Source organism: Triticum urartu, chromosome 6A (assembly GCF_056163025.1).
Source record: "Triticum urartu cultivar PI428250 chromosome 6A, HENAU_Tu73, whole genome shotgun sequence".
Classification (NCBI taxonomy): Eukaryota; Viridiplantae; Streptophyta; class Magnoliopsida; order Poales; family Poaceae; genus Triticum; species Triticum urartu.
This window is the reverse complement of record NC_141878.1, coordinates 58217052-58238072: the sequence shown is the minus strand read 5'-3', so window position 1 is coordinate 58238072 and position 21021 is coordinate 58217052. Positions and strand designations below refer to the sequence as shown.

General features: G+C 45.6%; 2 long non-coding RNA genes and 1 pseudogene across 3 annotated transcripts; all 3 read left to right on the top strand.

Annotated features, from left to right (window-relative positions):
• The first annotated feature begins 1271 nt into the window (after nucleotides 1–1271).
• On the top strand, nucleotides 1272–4321 carry LOC147963907 (uncharacterized). Its single transcript, XR_015608335.1, has 4 exons — nucleotides 1272–1790; nucleotides 2154–2257; nucleotides 2353–3449; nucleotides 3563–4321. It is a non-coding gene; the product is annotated as an uncharacterized LOC147963907 (long non-coding RNA).
• A 1730-nt stretch (nucleotides 4322–6051) lies between these two features.
• Nucleotides 6052–7050, top strand: LOC147963906 (uncharacterized). The gene is made up of 2 exons (XR_015609555.1): nucleotides 6052–6353; nucleotides 6654–7050. It is a non-coding gene; the product is annotated as an uncharacterized LOC147963906 (long non-coding RNA).
• Nucleotides 7051–11052: 4002 nt separating this feature from the next.
• LOC125512478 (putative disease resistance protein RGA3) lies at nucleotides 11053–20238 on the top strand (annotated as a pseudogene). The gene is made up of 3 exons (XR_015609554.1): nucleotides 11053–15874; nucleotides 16222–19582; nucleotides 19705–20238. The product of XR_015609554.1 is annotated as a putative disease resistance protein RGA3 (transcript).
• The last annotated feature ends 783 nt before the right edge of the window (nucleotides 20239–21021 follow it).

The window sequence follows — 21021 nt, the reverse complement described above, 5'->3', positions numbered from 1 at the left end:
TTCTATTGTTGAAATGTTGTGATCCCAAAATTCCAGAATTAAAATACATAAAAACTCGCACATGTAACACACGACCAATACACATGTCTTCACATAAAATTAACGGTCACATAAATGTATTGTAATTGTTAATTATTACAAAATACGTAAATAACAACTAAGCAACATTATCAAGCAAATTCATCTATTAAGTTGTCGTTTCTTGGAGTGACAAACAGTGAAAGGATAAATGATTGCGACATGAGCTCAACTTATGACGAGGAGTTGGATGCTTTGGGTTTGTTAGGAGGTCTTTCGACAATCATACAATCGGTAGGATCCGTGTTGGTTTCATCATCATCCAAGTCTCGGTTTTTTATATCGTCATCATTGAATTCCGAGTAGACTAAAACCACAGCTAATTTTGTTCTAAAATCTGTCATATGAACCTCAAGTGAAGTAGTAATATGTCATATGAACCTCAAGTGAAGTACTAATAATAAGACCTAGTTTTCAAATAATGATACAACACAAAATAATTAGTATCATGATACGATGCAAAATATACCTATTCGGGAGTGTCGGACAAACTATCTCATGTGAAGTACTCCATATAATTTAACATCCGGAGACCACAAGATGACCTGGATGATAAATAAATTTTGATATGCTTAATAACAAGAATATTAAAAAAAATATTAGTATTATAACATGATGATGACTGAACCACAGAGTCATACTGGAGACGCTCAATAAAAAAAAGAATTGAATAACGTTTGCCGCTAATATAAATCAAATGACCAAAAGGGCTATCATTAAAATAATTGAATTTGTGAACACATATTAATTTATATAAATCAAATGAACAAAAGGGCTATCAATAAAAAAATGAATTTGTGAACGCATAACTTATTTGAGAGGAATCCATATAATTATTACTTCACCAAATGGATACATATAAAAATTTATTCATATTTCACTCGTGCGTTATAATTCTTTTGAGAGGAACCCATATGAAAAATAAAACAAAATAGACACGCCCAATAATCCATTTGGTCGATGATATATTTAATGTGGGTGACGTAATTAGGCCACACAAAAGTAACCAGAGGTCGAATTGCAAAAGAAAAAAAAGCAACCAGAGGAACACTAATAAGGAGCAACGGGTGAAAAGTAAAATAAAAGAACGGGCAGCAGTTGATTCAGATCAGTCCCTTTCTCACAACAGGATATATCCCGACTTTTTTTATTTATTTTTGCAAAATGGATGTATCCCGATCTGAAACGGGCAGCACTCGCTTTCTCCAGTGATGTGTGTGCGGTGAGACCGTGAGAGACACAGGCACCCACCACTTTGCTTTCTCCGCCAGCCGCCTGCTCTGCTGCACGCCGCCGCCTGCTCTGCAGCACGCCGCCGCCTCTCCCGCCACGACGTCGCCCGGCGCCCCCTCCCCCACAACCCACACCACCACCACGGCCTCGCCCCTTCTCGTCCTATCCCCACGACGGTCTCGCCCCGCCATCCCTTATCCCCACGACGGCCTCGCCCTGCCAGCTCCTGTCACCACTGCGGCCTTGCCTCGCCGCCAACCCCGCCAATCTTCCCTAGATCGACTCTGCTGCCGCCATCCTACTGCCCCAGAGCTGATCGAGATGCGAGCTGCTAGACACGATGTGGGAGGAGGAATCTCGAATTGGACGGAGATCCAGTGTGTTGACGTGCCTACTGTAATCATCGTCCCCCCGTGATTGGCTCACACAGTTGCTGCGGGAAGGAGTTCACAGCTCGCGTACGTGCTCGGTTGCTGAAGGTATGCTGTTCGTTTAGATGTTGTTAATGCACCTATGGTTATCAGTGGGGATTTAGTCAGGTGAATTTTTTTAGGCAACCATGCTGTGACAAAGCTGATTGATTTGTGGACTTGAATTCTGGGTGGCTTAATTTGTGACTATCAGCTATCTATAATTGATGTTGAGTTGCTGCTTTTTGTGGCTGTTGCTTGATTAGTGTGGTATTCTCATGTTGTAATGTCGCATTATTACTGGCACCAAGTAACAGAGAGTTCCAGGGTCACAACCAAGTTGGTATCTACACTATTTGTATCAGAAATACATGTGACACCATCATTTGACATTAAACTTTGCTGATGCTTATGCCATTGTATGCACAACAGGCACCTTCATCACATTGTCATTCATTTGTGAGATGTTTCTCTTTCTCTATGTTGGCATGGATGATATATAGAGTAGTGGAAGATTGTTAGTGAAACACATTCAGGTATGCTATCTATCTGATTCTTTCCATGTGTGTAGTAACATATTCGTTATTCAAATCCAGAAATTGTAACACATTTTCTATACTACTATATGCAGCCCAATGAAATGTATCACCTTGAGCTCCATTATTTAGGCCATATCTCATGAGAGATGCTGTGTCAATTGCATTGGCATCCAATAAGGTAAAAGCTCTGAGTTATATTAGGAGGCCTACCCATCCGTCTGAAGACTGCTCTTAATATATTCTTCTCTTTCTCATGTTGTAACATTTAGATCAATCCACTTATCGGATTATAATTCCATGTGCTCGGATGCATATTTGAATAAATCATCCAGTCCTTCTAGCTGTTGTACCAACAAAAGGAAAAAGTATAAGCATCACAAGCGAGAAATAAGAAAAAAAAAGCTACTTATGAAAATAGTTTTCTGGCATTTATAACACATAGGTACCAGTGAACATCGTCCATGTTTATTGGAATGAATATCTGAAGAAAATAATTATTTTAGTTGTACTCCTATGTGGACGAATCGGTCGTTCTCGCTGTAATTCATAGAAATGTGTAGAAAACTAAGACTTACCATATCATTTTCCAAATACTCTTTGGCTCTGTTTAATACCCATGCTGGTGTGGCATCCGTGTCATCTGAGGACGGATAGCAACCGATCTTTATCATCTTATAGATGCATGCATTCTCCAAGAACACAATTCCACCTGACGTTACTTGTAGATGCTCCGTAGCCAATCACAATCTTCATCAGCTACAGAAATTGAGTGATTGTCAGTTAGGAAATGAAAGATTGGATATGCAGTGTTTCATGTATGATAAAGAACATAGAAAATGGAGTAACCAGGCGACATGGCCACGGGTGGCTTAGATGGAGTGTTGGTTCCATTTAGAATAGCAGACGTAGCTTTCTTAGATCCCTTGCCTCCTGTCTTATTTTCTTAGTATTGCATCCCTGTTTACCTCTCCCTTTCCCTCTGTCTCTTTAGTTCTTTTGAATCTGTTTTTTGACCTGCGAGGCAATGACATATTCTGGATTTACAAGATTGAAGTAGGTAAGAGTACGTGATATATGTATTTACCTGAATTCCTGTTGTTCGTCGGGTCCTGAAAGGGAGTACGTGCCCCACTATGCTCAAAGGATGCCATATTGTCAACTCAGTTTGTCATGCAGATCATGATGTACTGTGAGTATCAAATTTCACAGTACAAATTACATATTAAAAGAGCAATTTCCTATTGTCGTCTGCCTGATCATCTGTACTTGCTAATTCAAATGATCTAACATTTGCGCTGGCAGGTCAGAAAGTAGTCATATGTCCTCAGATGCTGCGGGCCACAAGGGGTGATGACACCGGAGGTAGTGCAACACGCCGAGTCGAGGACGTCCACCGGGTGGAGGACGTCGCGGCTAACAGGGGCGACGGCGGGGCGAGGAGAGGTAGGGCAACAAGGTGGGTCGAGGAAGGACGTGCACCGGGGTGGAGGACATCGCAGCCACCAGGGGCTAGGGCTGCGTGGCGACGGCGGCGGGGCGAGGAGAGGTAGGGCAGCAAGGCGGGTCAAGGATGTCCACCGGGTCGAGGACGTCGCAGACACCAGCGCTGATCGCGGCTGTTTGTGGCGTGGTGGCGGCGTAGATCATGTAGGTGTTGTTTAATTCCCAGTAGGTGTCATCGTGGGTCTAGGAGGTGTGATCGTGGGGCTGTGTAGCATCCTGAACGGGGGAGTCTGCCGGCAAACATTTGTTGTGAACCGTCGATCTGATTGTAGTATGGTTGATCTAACGTGGACAGTTGGATGGTACCAAGTAGATCTGACCGGACGTGGGGGAGTATCCCGTGTGCACTTTCTGGTGTGGATGTAGGGAAAGTCATGTTTGGTCTTTTAATAGTAGTATAGATATAGATTGCTTCAGGGACGACAGTTTGCGCATGACCTGCGGGGAGGATGCTTCCTCCCAAGCAGCTCTCCTGCGTCCGCGCTCACTGTTGCTGCTTCCACTTACGAATCGTGCTGCCTTCGTCGTGGATTTTTTTTGAAACTATGATGATTTTTATAGCAAATTCGGAAACTATACACCCTAATGCAGAAAAATCAAAAGTATCACCCTGTCGGCCTCCTGTTGGCCGAAGAGGGACTTTTCGGTATTTTAATTTGATTCTTTTTGCATTAGATTGGAAATTTTATGAAGTTTCTGTAGATATCAAGTTCGACTAGATTTGAATGTTTGAATTTGAATTTTTATGAATTTGCTCAAATCACTAGATTGCCTATAATTTGAGCTAAGAGTATTCTTTTTGCTACTGGTTCTTTGTGACTTTTTTTATCAGTAGTAATTAATTGTGAATTTTAGGATTATTTAAAATTAGGTTTTCACGAAAACAGTTTTGTTTTAGTGTTTTATAGGTTTTATGCCATTTCTTTTAATTTTAATTGCTTTGGACTGTTTTCTTTATTTTTTTGAAATATTATTTTTGTTTCTGTTTAGTTATAAGTAGCTATTTTATTTGCATTTTATTTCTTTTATCTTTCATTTTCTTTTCCGTCGTTCTTTCCCTTCATTTTCTCCTGCTATTTTCTTTGGCGCCATTTTCTCCCGCCATTCTTTGCCTTCATTTTCTTTCCCGTCATTTTATTTGCCGTCATTCTCACCCTCCATTTTCTCCCGCCATTTTATTTCCTGCCATTCTCTCCCGCCATTTTCTTTTCCACTATTTTCTTTCCCGCCATTCTCTCCCGCCATCTTCTTTCCCGCCATCTTCACTTCTCAACTTATAAAACGAGCCTCATGTTGTACACGACCGTAGATAACATCGTCTGACACGGTCTGTGTCTCCTGCATCGGTGCTGCTGGTAGAGTGTGAAACACTGTCTGAGAGAAGTCATAAGTGTTTGTAGCTTTGTCATCATCATCGGAGAGTGTTTCACACTCCACATGAAGGCATCATAGTCATCCTCCGTCGATGCAGCACACCTTAGTGTGGCGGGAGAGAATGGCGGGAAAGAAAATGGCGGCAAACAAGATGGCGGGAAAGAAAATGGAGGGAAAAAGATTGCGGAAATTATTTTTTTCATGTATAAAACGGCAATGGTTGTACAGGATTTATAAGAAACTTTTAAATATAAACTCCTATGAAGCTCAAAACAAGTTTTCTAGTAGGATAAAAGAAATAAAATACAAAAAATACTACAAATAAAATAGCTACTGATAACTAAACAGAAACAAAAAGAATATGTCAAAAAAACTAAAGAAAACAATTTAAAGCAATTAAAATTAAAAGAAATGGCATAAAACCTATAAAACACTAAAACAAAACTATTTTCATAAAAACCTAATTTTAAATAATTATAAAATTCGCCAGTTAATTACTACTGATAAACAAAGTCACAAAGAACCGGTAGCAAAAAGAATCATCTGAAAAAAATACTCCTAGCTCAAATTATAGGCAATCTAGTGATTTGAGCAAATTCATGAAAATTCAAATTCAAACTTTCAAATCTAGTCAAACTTGATATCTACAGAAACTTCATAAAATTTCTAATCTAATGCAAAAAGAATCAAATTAAAATACTAAAAATCCTAATTGATATGAATTTTCTAAAACAGTAGAGCATGTATTGGCCGAAGAGGGACTTTTTGGCCTTTTCGGCCAACGGTAGGCCAAAAAGTCCCTCTTCGGCCAACAGGAGGCCGACAGAGTGATACTTTTGATTTTTCTGCATTAGGGTGTATAGTTTTCGAATTTGCTATAAAAATCATCATAGTTTAAAAAAAAAACATTCGTCGTGTGTATAGCAGCGTTCTTAACTTAGGCAGTTTAGACGTCCGAATCAAAATTTACTTCTCTAGCTTTCCAGCCGGTGCGCAGATGCTTCGCACTTTTGTGGGTCCGCATGCAATTTCTCGGAAACTGCCGCGCCGTCCCCCGTGCTGCTCTTGCTCATCGCCATCTCCCCGGCCCCTCTCTTCATCCCCACCCACCCCCGCCCCATTTTCTGTGGAGGACCGGAAGCAGCAAGAGAGAGCGTGCTCGAGGCCTGGATCATCGTCGCTTGCTGCACGCCTCGCCGGTCGTCCGCCGCACCCAGTAAGCACCTCCATCGATCTTCCGGCTCACTCCGTTTTGGTTGTCTTCCTCTCTCTTTGCTATTGTTCACCCGCTCCACACCCTTATACAAATATTAAACGTAAAAATACCAAAAAAATTTAAAAAAAATCATGCTTTTTCAACCTACTTTTGTGTTAAATTTCATGAAAAATACCAGAAAATGTATCCATGGTAAAGGAAATATTGTCCGAACAAAAATCCATTCAAACAGTTTTTTCTATACATAGAATTTTTTTGTCTTTTTTGTCATGAATACGTTTCCTGATATTTTGTTACCAGATTTCACATGGGAGTAGATCGGAAATCCAGGTTTGATATTCCAAAATCTCTGTTTTTTTTTAAATTTTTTGGTATTTTTTTGAATTTAATGTTCGTATAAGGATGTGGAGCACCTAGGTGCTACAAATCCGCTTCCGTAGTAGATAGTACTACTAGACTACTAATACTATGTATGTATGGAGGTTTGCTTCAGTACATCACATTTATTGTGAATTGAGCTTACCTCAATGGTTAGGTTTCTCATGATGGAGTCAACCCGCCAGAGCTAAGTCTTAGACTTGACAGGTGGTTGCATTTTCTAAAATTTATTTTAGGCTTTTTGGCGATGTGTGTTCAGTGTGGAAGGGGACGTTCCCATCAAGTATGAAAGTGTCAGTGACAACTTCGTTGATTTCAAGATTTAAGATGTTCTGTCGGCTTACGACTTCATTAATTTCATGATTTAAGATGTTCTGCCGGCTTAGTATCTTGAAAGTGCTTACATAGGGTAGGATATGCGTCTGTGTTCATAGAGTTGAGCGCGTGTGCGTGTGTATGTGAGCATATGCGTTTGTTTGTACTCCCTCTGTCCTATAATATATATAAGACATTTTTGACACTAGTGTAGTAACAAAAACACTCTTATATTATGAGACGAAGAGAATACTTTATAGTGTATAAAAAACATATTTATAAGCCCACGAAGTAAGAAATGAAAATCACAAAGCTTAGAGCATCTACAGCCGGAGGTTGCAAATTTGGGCCCTCAAATGCCTGCGGACGCGCCCGCGGACAGTGAGCGAGCATGCCTCAAAAAATTTGGGCCCTCAAATGCCTGCGGACGCGCCCGCGGACAGTGAGCGAGCGTGCCTCAAATTTTACAATTTACAACCATATATCCTATTTTCAAAACATCTATTACATGTAGCGCCATGCACATCGATCATCCTGTCTGTTTTAAACCGTCTGGGCACCGAAAATTGTTCGTACTTAACATTTTTCATAGTCTCACCTCACCGATTGATGAGCTAGTCGACCAGCTTAAATATATGGGTCGTCCAGAAGGGATAAGCTTATGACATTATTGTATTCTTTGTTAAGGATATGGGCTCTTACTATAAATCTTCTATCTTTATCACATAGAAGATTCATAGTCAGAGTCTATCTCCTTCACATAAGGAACATTGGTGTCAGCTTTCTTGAATCACTATGTGTCTATGCATCAAAATAAAATAAAAATATATCGACATTGTAGTAGAGGTATCAACGTATATGATCAAGACAAACTTGACACTCGATGAATAATCATCAGTCAATGAAATGCAATCTAGTGTAAAATTTATCTCGATCACACATGCGAGACCTACACAATAAGAACCAAACTTGCCACCATCCGCTGGCGCATCTATTTAAGCCGGACGACGTCCACCTCGTCCGGTGATGTGGGACTAAAATTTGGTTGCGCCAATGAGAGAGGAAGGAGTTTCGGTCGTTGCAGGTGGGAGAGGGAGGAGCTTCGGTCGCTGTAGGTGGGACCCCTACGACCTGCAGCAGGATCGACAGGCGTGCCCGGGCACCCCATATCCACCTCATATTTGGGTTGAATATAAGAGGTGTCGGTCCGCCCGGGCGTTTGAGGCCTGTTTAAAACGCCCGTCTGGGTCAGATTTTAGCGACAGGATAGTCACCGGGCGGTCTGCCCGGACGTATGAGACGAGCTTGAGAGGTTTGGCCGTAGATACTCTTACTTTCTTTTTTCAGAACATCTCGCAGGTCACAGCTTATCTAATCCTCAATTTTCACCCTGTCGATTTGATCCTCTTCACATCGTCGCTGGTATCTAGTCCTCGCCGACCCCTCGATGGCCGGCCCCTCGCCGACCTCCACCCCTCTCCCTCCCCCCCTCTGCCGCCAGGCCCCCCCCTCTCCCCCCCCCCCCCGCCGCCAGGCCCCCCACCCGCTTCGGCCGTGCTGTGTCCTCCCTCCAACCGGGATGCGCTCGCCTCCCCCTCTGCCAATGCTGTGGCGCATTCAAGGCTGCCCCAGATTCGCTCGCTGGTGGTTGCGCCTTCAAGCCTGGCCGCGCATGCCGGCATCTCCGGGGACGGCCATTCCGCGCGTGCTGGGGGACGGCCGGGTGGGTGGCAGCAGGTCAGGAGGAGGTATTGGTGGCGTGATGAGAGAAGGCAGCAGCAAAGCATTAATGGCAGGGATCCACGTGCTCCTCCCCAACGGCAGCTCACCCGCATCCAGCACTTGTTTTTAACAAGGGCGGCCGGCTGCTGTTTTCGGTGCCTCTCCCCTCGCCATAGAGTCGCCTCCTGCACAAACCCGCCCCGCTGCTTGTTGTGCTCCATCTCTAGTCACGTCTCCAGCAGTTGCCATCTCCGGCGTGGTTTGTCTTCCGACGCCTCCCCGCCTCCCGCTGTCGTTTCGCTTCCGCCGCACACAGCCGCCGTCCCACCCCCCAGTTCGGTTTCTCCCACTCCAGCTGCCGCTCCCCCGCCCATCTCCGCAGCTCCACCTGTCGCAGTTTCCCCCGCTCCGACTGCTCCCTCTCCTGAAACCGCCGCTGCTGGCCCTTCCGACACCATCGCCCGGTCCGGCCGCTCCACTGCCCCCCTCTGCGCCACCGGTCGTAGGGAGAACCCGGTTCCAGACGTGGGCATGAGGCCGCGCATGGTGTCGACAACCGTCCCTTGGACCCCGGCGCTGGCGGCTGCGGAGGTGGATTTCAAGACCCATGCTGTGGTGGCCACCGTTCTGGGCAACCGCCCTCGCTTCACGGTGCAAGACGTCTCTGTCGCTGCATCCATGCAGTTTGGAGTGCCTCGCTCAAGGATGCACGTCTCTGTGTTCTCGCCTGGCGATTTCCTCATCCGCTTCACCGACCGCCTCATGCGTGACATTGCTCTCGCTGAGCCATCCACCCTGCGCATCGGAGGTGCGGTGCTCAGGCTCTCAGCTTGGTCTCGTCGCGTCGGCGCTACTCTGGTGCGTCTCCCCTACAAGGCCAGGGTCTGCCTGGAGGGTCCACCTAGGCAGGCTTGGTCCTTTGAGGGCGTCAGGCAATTGTTCCCTCCGCCGGCCATCATCGACCACATTGAAGACGGCGAGTTTGGTGACGAAGAGTCGGCCTGCTGCTGTGTCTGGGTTTGGGTCCAAGACCCCTCCAAGATTGCTACAAGAGGCTGTCTCACCCTTGAAGAGCCGCCCAGCCCGGAGTCTCCTGCCTTTCACCGGCGCCTCCTCGGCGAAGCTCGAGACGAGGCTGCAGCCTACAGCTCCAAGCCCGTCGATGTTCTTGCCCACCCGGTCCTGCTGCACCTTGATCAAATTCATGACTACACCGTGGTGCTAGATTCCGGCGATGAGAGCATGGGCAGTGTCAACAGCGACATCAGCGGCTTGCCCTCCGAGGTCTCGCCGGTGAGGGAGGACTGCATCAAGTGGGGATACCGCTGGTTTCTCCACTTCGAAGATGGCACCTTCCCGCCGCCCCTATGCTGAAGCTCTGTGCATTCCAGGCTCTCCTTTGGTGGCGGTGACGGTGGCGGCGGGCAGGGGGCCGGGGGTGGACGTGGCCACGGCCAAGCTCCCCCTCCTCGCCGGAGACGCTATGCTGACGCTGGAGGTGGGGACGGCTCTGCCAGTGGTGGTCCTGCCGCTGGCGGGCATGCTGATCGTGGGCGTCGCCGCGAACGCCATCAAGTTTCCGTTATCAATGATGAGGGGGCGGCCAACGAAAAGGACAGGGATGGCATCACGGTCGGAGACGGAAAGCTGGGGCCGCAGCCTGAGGCCATGCACGACGGCCATGTGCAGGATCATGAAGGCTTCATTAAAGGAGGGGAACGGAGGGCTCCTGGCTCTTCACGGTCGGATGATGGTTCAGGGCCAGTCCCCATTCCCATGTCTCATGTCCTCTGCCCAAGTCTGTCGGGTGGCCAGGAGCACGGGATGGGGGTTGGCTCGGAGGAGCTGCTGACAACGCCTATAGTGCAAGCTGCAGCGCCCACCTAGGGGCCTTTTGGTGAAAGGCAACCTGCTCCTGCTGAAGAGGGGACCGTTCTCCCCTCTACCAAGGTGGCGACCAGTCCGCGCTTGGGTCAACGAGGGGATGAGGCACCGGGGCTCTCAATAGTTGAGCCCAAAATCAGTTTGGGCCTGGAAGATGGGGAGGGCCCTGACGGCGAAGGCGAGTCAGGGGGCCCAAGCGATGTTGCTTCTTTGATTTCCTTGGAGAGCCCATGCGGCCCATTGCTTGCCTCTGATCTCCATGTTCTGGAGAGCCCACCTGGGGCTACTGCTCTGCCCATCCGGTCGGTGCCACACGGGGATAAGGTCGAGCTCTTCCTCAACAATTGCTCATCCCCGATCACTCCCCCTTTGATCCCCACACCCCCCCCCCCCCCGTCGTGGCTCCGGCGGCAAAGGTTTCAGCCACGGGCGACCACCCAAAAGCGGATGGCGGGGCTGCACCAAGGTGCAGCGGCAGGCTGGCGGCAAAGCCTTCCAGTCAGCTCTCCAGCTTGGACAAGGCGCTGTTCGTCCTGATGAAGAAAGAGGGGGCGGCCCCTGATCTGGCGGCTGCTATGCCTGAGGGGATCGAGCGCATCAAGAACATTTGCCAAAAGCCGCTCCCCTCGGCGTTTGTGGCTGCAATCTCCTCCCTCATGGCCGCCTCCAGCCCTGCTAAGAAGGCCAAGGCCCAAGCTATGGCGCCAGGGCTTGCGGCATCCTAGTCTGGTTCTGCTATGTTGGGTGTGTCATGGTTTCCAAATGTTAGTCGCCCCCTTTTTTCTTAGAGGTTGGATGTCCCAGTCGTTGTATCCCCATGTGGTAGTTGGTTTGATGAGTTCTGTTGTTCTACCGTCAGTAAGCCAGTTTCAGATGGCTCGACTCTGCTTGGGTCGGTCTGTTTGTCAGTTAACGCTGCCCGCTACTGTTTTGTTGTCGCCCCAATCTGCTGTGTTCCTGGTTTCCCTATGGATTACAAAATTCTGAATTGGAATATCAGGGGTCTAAACAACCCAGCCAAGAGAAGAGCAACGCTAATTTTTGTGGCTGAAATTGGTTGCAACATAGTCTATTTGCAAGAAGTAAAACTAGCAGTGATTACCCCTGCTATCGTGACTGAAATTTTGGGCGCTCGGTTTCGAGAAAATTTCATCTTTAAGCCAGCTGTGGGCACAAGAGGAGGAATTCTTATCGCTTGCTCAGCCGATTTTGTGATCACCCATGAGCCGCTTGCTGATGGGCCAAATTCAATCACTGGGACGGTGAGAGACAGAACTAATAATGATGCTTGGACCCTTTCAGCAGTCTACGGACCGCAAGAAGTCTCCGACAAGATCTTGTTCATTGAAGAAATCAAGAACATTAAGCAGTTTGCCTTGGACTGCTGGATGGTGACTGGTGATTTCAACCTAATCAAGAAGGCTGATGAAAAGAGCAATGGTAATATTAATTTGCAAATGATGGGCCGATTCAGATCTACTTTGGATCAACTTGAGCTGCTGGAATTCCCCTTGCTTGGGAGAAAGTTCACTTGGTCAAACGAAAGGGAAAACGTCACGTTGACCAAGATTGATAGAGTGCTGGTTACTGAAGCCTGGGAACTGAAATTTCCAAATTATCAGCTCACTCCAGCCTCGACATCCATCTCTGACCACTGCCCGCTGGTTCTCAAGCCAATGGATCTGCAACACTTCAAAGGTTTCCGCTTTGAATCCTTTTGGCTTGCAAAGCCTGATTTCCTTGAGGTGGTGACCGAGGCTTGGGAGAAACCTGTTCAATCTGCAGACCCTTGCAGAAAGCTCCACACCAAATTGTCCAGAACTGCCAAAGCGCTAACCAAATGGAATAGAAAGGCTTCCAAAAGATCTCAGTTGATGTACAATATTGCAACTGAATTGATCTTCCACCTTGATCTTGCCCAAGAAGAAAGATCACTAACCAAAGAAGAAAGGAATTTAAGAGATCTGCTGAAGAAGAAACTGTTGGGTTTTGTAGCTATTGAGAGGATCAAGGTTCGGCAAAGGTCTAGGCTAACTTGGATTAAAGTTGGAGATGCCAATTCAAAACTCTTCCAGCTCAAGGCGAACGGACACAGACGCAAGAATCACATCCCTTCTCTGATTGGGCCGGAAGGCGCTGTAGTTGATAAGGTGCATAAGGCCCGGGTCCTGTGGGACCACTTCAACAACCTGCTGGGAACTGTTGGACAGCGCAAATTTAAGCTGAATTGGGAGTATCTGCAGCTTCCTTCATTCAACCTTGAGCACCTGGACGCCATTTTCACCATAGAGGAATTAAAAAAGGCGGTTTTCGACTTACATGCTGAGAAATCCCCTGGCCCTGATGGTTTCATTGGGGGCTTTTTCAAAAAATGCTGGGGTCTCATCAAGAACGATCTTCTGGAGGCCATCAACCAGTTTTTTCATCTGAGAGGCAATACATGGAAGCTGCTGAACAATGCCTTTATAGTGCTGCTGCCAAAGAAAGGGAATGCCGATTGAGCATCTGAATTTTGGCCAATTAGCCTCATGCATAGTGTGGCAAAAATTCTTTGCAAAATCATGGCCAATAGGCTGGCTCCGGAGTTGCAACACATGATTTCTGCTAGCCAAAGTGCTTTCCTCAAAGGGCGTAGCATTCAAGATAACTTCCTGTTTGTCCAGAATGTCATTAGGAGGGCCTTCACAAGAAACTCACCGCTCATTTTTCTTAAGCTGGATATTGCCAAAGCGTTTGACTCCGTGCATTGGAGCTACATGTTGGAAGTTTTGAAGGGTTTTGGCTTCGGACAGAGGTGGACTGACATGATCGCGTTGCTGCTCTCCACGTCCTCTTCCAGGGTCCTCCTCAATGGATGTCCGGGCATGCCATTTCTGCACCGAAGAGGGCTGCGGCAGGGTGACCCCCTTTCACCCATGTTGTTCATTCTTGCAATGGAGCCGCTGCAAAAGCTGATGGCCTTGGCAATGGTGGAAGGGCTGCTCACCCCTATAAGCCAGCAGTCGGCATCATTGAGGACCAGCCTGTATGCTGATGATGCAGCTCTGTTTGTTAACCCCATCAGAGATGAGATTGCTGCTATTCAAAAAATTCTGATTCGTTTTGGAGAGATTTCCGGTTTGATGATCAACTTTGGAAAGTGCACAACATACAGATTCGGTGCAATGTCGAGGAACATGGTGAAGTTCTGCAAGATTTTGGAGGAAAAGAGGACTCGCTCCCTTGCAAATACCTGGGCCTTCCTTTGCACACGAGAAAGCCAAAACGTGCTGAATTGCAACCTCTCATAGACTAGGCTGCTGGGAGAGTGAAACCATGGAAAGGAAAGCTTCTAAACAGAACGGGGCGCCTAACTCTAATCAACTCGGTCCTCACGGCAATCACAACTTTCTTCCTTACTTGTTTTGCAATGGATAAGTGGGCCATCAAAAAGCTAGACAAATATAGAAGAAACTTTCTTTGGGCTGGGGATGAGGAGACAAGCGGAAGTAAAATGCTTGGTAAATTGGAAACAATGTTGCTCCCCCAAAAGTCTCGGTGGCCTCGGAATCAAAGAGCTAACCTGTTATAGCAGAGCTTTGAGACTCCGATGGTGTTGGTTCGAATGGGATGACACTGACAGACCTTGGAGAGGTTCCCAAATTCTGTGCGATGCAATAGACAAAGACCTTTTCTCCGCCTGCACCAAGATCATTTTGGGGAACGGACAAAAGGCAAATTTCTGGAAAGACAAGTGGCTGCATGGGGTTGCACCCATTGAAGTGGCTCCAGAGGTTGCAAAGCTGGCCTGGAGGAAAAATCTCAAGGTGGCAGATGCTTTGACTGAAAACAAATGGATGAAGGGTTTCCAAAGGGTGGGCAACGAAGAACAGGTTCTGCAATTTGTCAACTTGTGGGAGCTGATCCAGGAAGTGCAGCTGTCTCAGGACAGGGATAGCATTGTCTGGGTTTTTAACTCCAAAGGAATTTACACGGCACATGATGCTTATGATGCCCAATTCATAGGGTGAATCAAACAACCACTTCTGGAGCAAGCTTGGAAGGTCAAAGCTGAAAACAAGATAAAATTCTATCTTTGGTTGCTAATCCAAAACAGAAACTGGATGGCGGACAGATTATCCACCAGAGGATGGCCTTGCAACCCGACATGCGCCTTCTGTGATCAGGCCCCTGAGACTGCGAGGCACATCCTCCTCGACTGCCCCTACTCTAAAGAAGTCTGGACAGAGGCAGGCTCCATTCATCCTGAGCTGTTGGACGCGGCCTTTTCCTCCAATTCAGTAAAAGGTTGGTGGCGTAAGCTGCATTTGATCAACCCCAAGAACATCAGGAAGGAACAGATCACGTTTGCTGCATATGTTGCCTGGCATTTATGGAATGAAAGAAACAAGAGGGTGTTCCAACACAAGCTGTTGTTGCCTCATCAAATTTACATGCTGGTGATTGATGACATTAGTCTATTCAGGAAGGCTTTCAGAGTATAATCTGCCGCTGTTTTTCCTTGCCTACTGTCTCTCGTTGTTAGTGGGCTTTTTTCTTTTTTAACTTCTGTCTCCCCTTGTAAGCTCTAAAATGTACAGTTTTTCCCTCTCCTTTAATGCAATGACAGAGCTCCTGTCGGTTCGGGTCAATAATCCTCAATTTCTCATGCATATAAAAAAAAATCCTCAATTCCTCATCTCTCAGATCCAAAATTCCCCCCCTCGTCCCTCTCCGCCCCCCGATCTAATTTGATTCACCAAGCCAGCGACCATGGTGCGAAGGCACGCGGCGGGAGCGCGACCCCATGCCGGAGGCCGCAGCCTCCGCACAGGAGTGGTGATACGAGGGGTAGATACTAGAGGCAACGAGCTCTGTTGCTTGACCGGCGTGATGGTCAGGCGCGGCGAGCTTAGAGTGAAGACATTGAGATTAGGCATTGGCTCTCGCTCGCTAGTGGAGCGTCGTCCAGCCGTCCATGCTGCGGCGGCCCGGCTTGGTTGATCCGTCCTAGTTGGTACAGCCGCGCTGGAGTAGAAGCCAGCGGCAGCAGCTGCAGCGGAGATTCAGTGATGCATCCCTGTGGCTGCACCTTCTCTGTGCACGAAGGATGTCTTGGGCTCTTGGCCAGCCGGTAATTAACCAAGCTGATTAGGCGAGCCGGCCGGAGGTCTCCAGGTCAGGCAAGTTCCTCCTCCACGCAGTCCAAACAAGCCCTCACGAATCCAGTGCCCTGTTATGAGGTGGTTCTCAGGTTCTCTGAAAGAAATCTGTTCTAAAAAATATTACTGCATTGCATTCAATTGTGATTTGTCATAATCCAGTTAGGTCCATACATTCTCTCATACAAAGTATTAGTGCTGTTATGAGGTTGCTCTCAGGTTCTCTGAAGGAAATATGTTCTAAAAAATATCACATTACATTCAATTGTGATTTGGCATTCTTGTGATTTGTCGTAATCCAGTTAGGTCCATACATTCTCCCATACAAAGAACTGGTGTTAATTTCATGGTGAATATTACTCTTTTACTCTTGGTATCTGACCACAAAGTATGCTGTAATGCTCACCATGTCTATTGTTGGTCAACAGGACAGAGAAGAAATCTTCAGATTCGAGTCACCATGAGTATATCAGGTACTATTGGGGTCATCAGTGGCATCAACGAATGTGTCAATTTGTTTCAGTGGGCAAGGTCTTCTATTTCATCTCTGCACTCCCGATGGAGTGGTAAGCAAGAGCAAAATCTTCAGGATGAGGTACTGCACTTGCAGAGTGGCCTACAAGGTCTTAGTGATACTCTTCCGGCAATGTACGACCTCATTGATCGGGCGGAGTGGAGGAGCCACAAACACTGTGTGGCCGAGCTCCTTCCTAAATTCAGTGATGCGGTGTATGATGTGGAGGACATTCTTGATGAGTTCAGGTGGTATGAGCAGAAAGTGACAGTGGAGGGCATTGCAAGCCAATCTCCTTTTATCGATTTCTTTAACTGTGTCATTCAGGGCAGTTTCAACAAAGTGAAGGATATCCAGAAAAGGCTGGAGAATCTTTCTAATCTGCTTGAGAAGATGGGCTTGGGTGAAGCGACACCACGTTTTGACAAATCAGTCAGGCCAGAGACTAGTTCTTTTCCTATTGAGTCAATAATGTTTGGCCGTGATCAGGAGTTGAATCAGGTGATACAATTGCTAGTTGTAAGAGAAGATGATAGTACCACGAAATCTCATTCCAAACAGAAGAGAGAATGTCGCACAATCAATTCATCAAAAAGAACATTAGCAACAATCAACCATGTTTGTAATGAACAAGAAAATCATCTTGCTGTTTTGCCAATAGTTGGAATTGGGGGTGTTGGAAAAACCACTATGGCTCAACATATCTACCAACAAGTGAAGCCTCATTTCAAAAGGACAATTTGGCTTTCTGTCTCAGATGACTTTGACGTCAAGAGGTTAACTAAAGAAGCCTTGCAATCCATTTCTGGAGAGGAAGGAACTGGCCAGTTGGACTAGCTTCAACATGCTCTTCATAAAACTGTGTGCCAGAAAATGTTACTTATTGTCCTTGATGATCTGTGGGACGATGCCTTGAAGGAGAATGGGCAATCTTGGAAGAGATTCTGTGCACCTTTAAAAAATGTGAGGAAGGGAAGCATTATGTTGGTCACCACTAGGTCCCAAAAGGTTGCCGATGGAGTGCGCACAATGGAGACATTGAAATTAAATGGCTTGAAGGATGATGTCTTTTGGAATTTCTTCAAACTATGCATGTTTGGATCCAAGAGGTTTAGCAATGATCATGAGTTAGAGCAAATTGGTAGAAGCATACTTCCTAAGCTGAAGGGTTCTCCTTTAGCTGCAAAAACTCTTGGACGCCTGCTAAGGATGAACCGTCACATGACATATTGGAATAATGTTCTAGAGAGTGAATTGTGGGAGTTAAGGCAACAGGAGGATGACATTTTGCCAGCCCTTCGGTTGAGCTACATGTACTTACCATTCCACCTGAAGAGATGTTTCTCATTATGTGGTGTGTACCCTAAAGATCATGAATTTGAGAAGGATTATTTAGCTGAAATTTGGGTGGCGGAAGGCTTTGTGGAACCTCAGGGGGACATTCCAATTCAGGATATTGCTAGTCAGTACTTTGAAGATCTTGTAAGTCGATCTTTCTTTCAGAAAGTACACGGAGCATATGTAGTCCATGACTTGCTTCATGACATGGTCCAAATGGTTTCAAAGAATGATTGCTTCATATTAAAAAATGTGAACGATTTCCAAAAGATTCCTAAGAATGTTCGTCATCTATCAGTACTCTCTAACCCAAAGTTTGATTATTCAAAGCTGTTCAGCCTATGCAAGCATGAGAAGCTGCGTACCCTGATTTGCAACATGCCCTCGGAGGATAAAGTTGTAGCACCTGTAATGGATCATTGGTGTACTGAACTTGGGCGTATGCGCGTGATTATTTGTGCCTCTACAACTGGGTTACCGGGTAGTGTTTGCAACTTGAAGCATCTTCGGTACCTTGAAATCTCCAGAGCTTCTCCTTTGAAGAGCCTTCCTTCAATGTTCTGTTGCCTCTATAATTTGCAGATTCTTTATATTGGGGAATGCAAGATAGAAAGTTTACCCAGTGACTTGGATAAGTTGATCAGCTTGAGGAGAATTGAATTATGTGGATTTCGATATTATCTAGAGTATCAACTAAACTGCGATGCACTAGAAGCTAAACAAAAAAAGAGATATCTTCACGGTCTAAAAGTGCACCGGTCTTCGATGATGACTCGACAGAACAATGGGACAGAAGCACTTCACCTTTTACAACCTCCCAATGGTCTAAAATCTTTGCAACTCCGAGATTATCCAGATGTGTCTCTACCAAGATGGTTTCAGCCACAAAAGTTATCAAGCTTAATATCATTTGCAAATATTGGTATTTTCACTTCCCTGATGGATCTAGCAATTTCTGATTGCCACAAGTTATCAAGCCTTGAGCATTTTCTACATCCAGCTTCTATACCAGCCATCAAGAAAATAGTAGTTAAAAATTGCGAGAGGTTAATATCAGTACCAACTGAAAGATTCGTGGAGTTCCATTGCCTTGAAGAATTGGAGGTGGTTTATTGCCGAAATATCTGCTCCCAAAGTTTGGTGGCTCCTTCACTCAAGAGGCTTGTGCTGGGTTGTTCTGGGGATTTAGCACACAATATTGAGTGTTGCTCCCTCACTAGCTTCTTCTTATATTATTCCCGCCACACGTCCATACACCCACAACATCTTCCAGCCCTAATGAGTTTGAGCATTGCAAGGTGCGAGTCTCTTACATCTGTGAGACCAGCGATCTTCACTAACTTCTCCCATTGCGGGTGCAGCGCCAACGGCATTACATCGTTCTTGTTCCTTAAGGTGCTAACCATTAGCGGCTGCACTAAACTGTCAACCCTTGATGGTCTCCTAACACAAGAATGCCTGCCTGTCGTTGAGAGGATTTATATTGCACACTGCGACGAGTTGCTCTCGCTACCCGGAGAAAGGTTTGGAAGTTTCCTTTGTCTCAAGGACCTGGAGATTTATGATTGCCAACGTTTGGACTGGCAGAGGGGACTGGTGCTGCCGTCGACGCTCCAGAGGCTCGTACTGGGCCAATGTGGGGATATATCTGCATGGGTTCCCAGCTGCCTGCAAAACCTCTCGTCACTCGTTTCGCTGGAGATGTCTGAGTGCCCGGGCATAACATCCATTCCAGGTGACATTTGGAGGACGAACCTTGCATCTCTAGAGGAGTTATATATCACCGATTGTCCAGACCTTGTCTCAATTGGGGGATTGGAGGCCGTTGCGCAGCTAGGCACGCTGCACATTTCTGGCTGCCCAAAGATGATAGAGATGTAGCAGCCTGTGAAGAGAGGCGGAGACTAGCTAAGATCCCATCGATTTTCAAGTCTATGGTACGCGTGTTTAATTTACAGAAAGCTATTTTCTTACTAGTTAACCTGCAGATTTTACCAATATGTTTTCTGCCACTCGTTCTGATCTTCAATAAAAGTTTGAACGTATCTATGTCATGCAGGATTTTTGTTCTTGTTGCACTGAGAATCTGAGATCGCTGTATCTGTGGATCGCTTGCCAAACTACTCCAGCTCTCTGGCCAGCTGAGCTCATGCCTATTCCTAATTCACTTCAAATCGACACCAGCTCTGCATGCAGAATCACAAGCAACATTTGTTAACGGAGACTTGACATATTTTATAGTGTAGATTCACTCATTTAGTCACTTGTTGTAATCTCTAGAAAGACTTATATTTGGGAACAGAGGGAGTAATTGTTTGGATTGCTTCTTTGATACTCTGATCTTACGTTCCTGTGACAGGAACCTTATAATTCTAGGCGAAGCTAGGACTGGACCAATCCCCTGGTTGGGCTAGATTATTACTCACTAGATATTGGGCTAAGTTGTTACACACCGGGCAAATCCCAAGAATGTAAATTTGAAGAAAAGATTGCAGGAAAAAAAGTGCTCCAGCAACAGAGGTTTCGGAAGGAACATGTACAATTTTCTATGGAAGCATGAAAATTCCTTTAGGGAAGAGCGATTTTTCTTTCATGTTCTATTTCATAACATATGCAAATGTAAACCTTCGTTTGTTCATCACATCATCACAGAAAAATGTTCATCCACCTTAGCTAAAAAAGCTCACGTGGATCCCAAGAAATATTCCAATTTCTTCTCTAAATTTTTTAGCATGATTTTTTTAAAAAAATTACCCAGTCATGGAAACTGTTCACTTATCTCCACAAAAATTTTTGTCATAGTTTGGAAATTGGTACTCATGCTTGTGAAACAATAATTTCTAGGAGATATTTGCTTCACTTTTTTGGCGATAAAAATGCAGCAACGGTGAATATAATTTCTTTCGCCTCAAACAGTACATCATCAATCACCAATAGATCAAAATCCAATATGTTGGCAGAGCAAGAAAATGTAAAAAAACAAAAATCAAAAGCTTCGGTAATATCTTTCAAGAATGTCAGTTGTGGCAAGCAAAAGATAAATTATTTTGCAAGTGAATAATAATGGAAAACAAGATATCAAAAAGTAAAAAGATATGATTAAATAAGAAGATAAAAGGAGAAACCGGAAATGAAGAAAGTAAAGAACGAAAAAACATGAAACGAAAGAACAACAAAGCTTGGTAGGCAAATATTACTTTTATCAAGAACATTACTTTTATCATAACAAAGAGGCCTTTCAACTGAAGAAAATAAGCATGAGCGACCAGTGGCATGCAAATAACTCAGGAAGAGTGGCTTCTTCTGCACCACATTAGAGAAATTACGGTGACCAAAAGCGTCACAAATACTTGTTTATTTGTTTTGATGTGAGCAC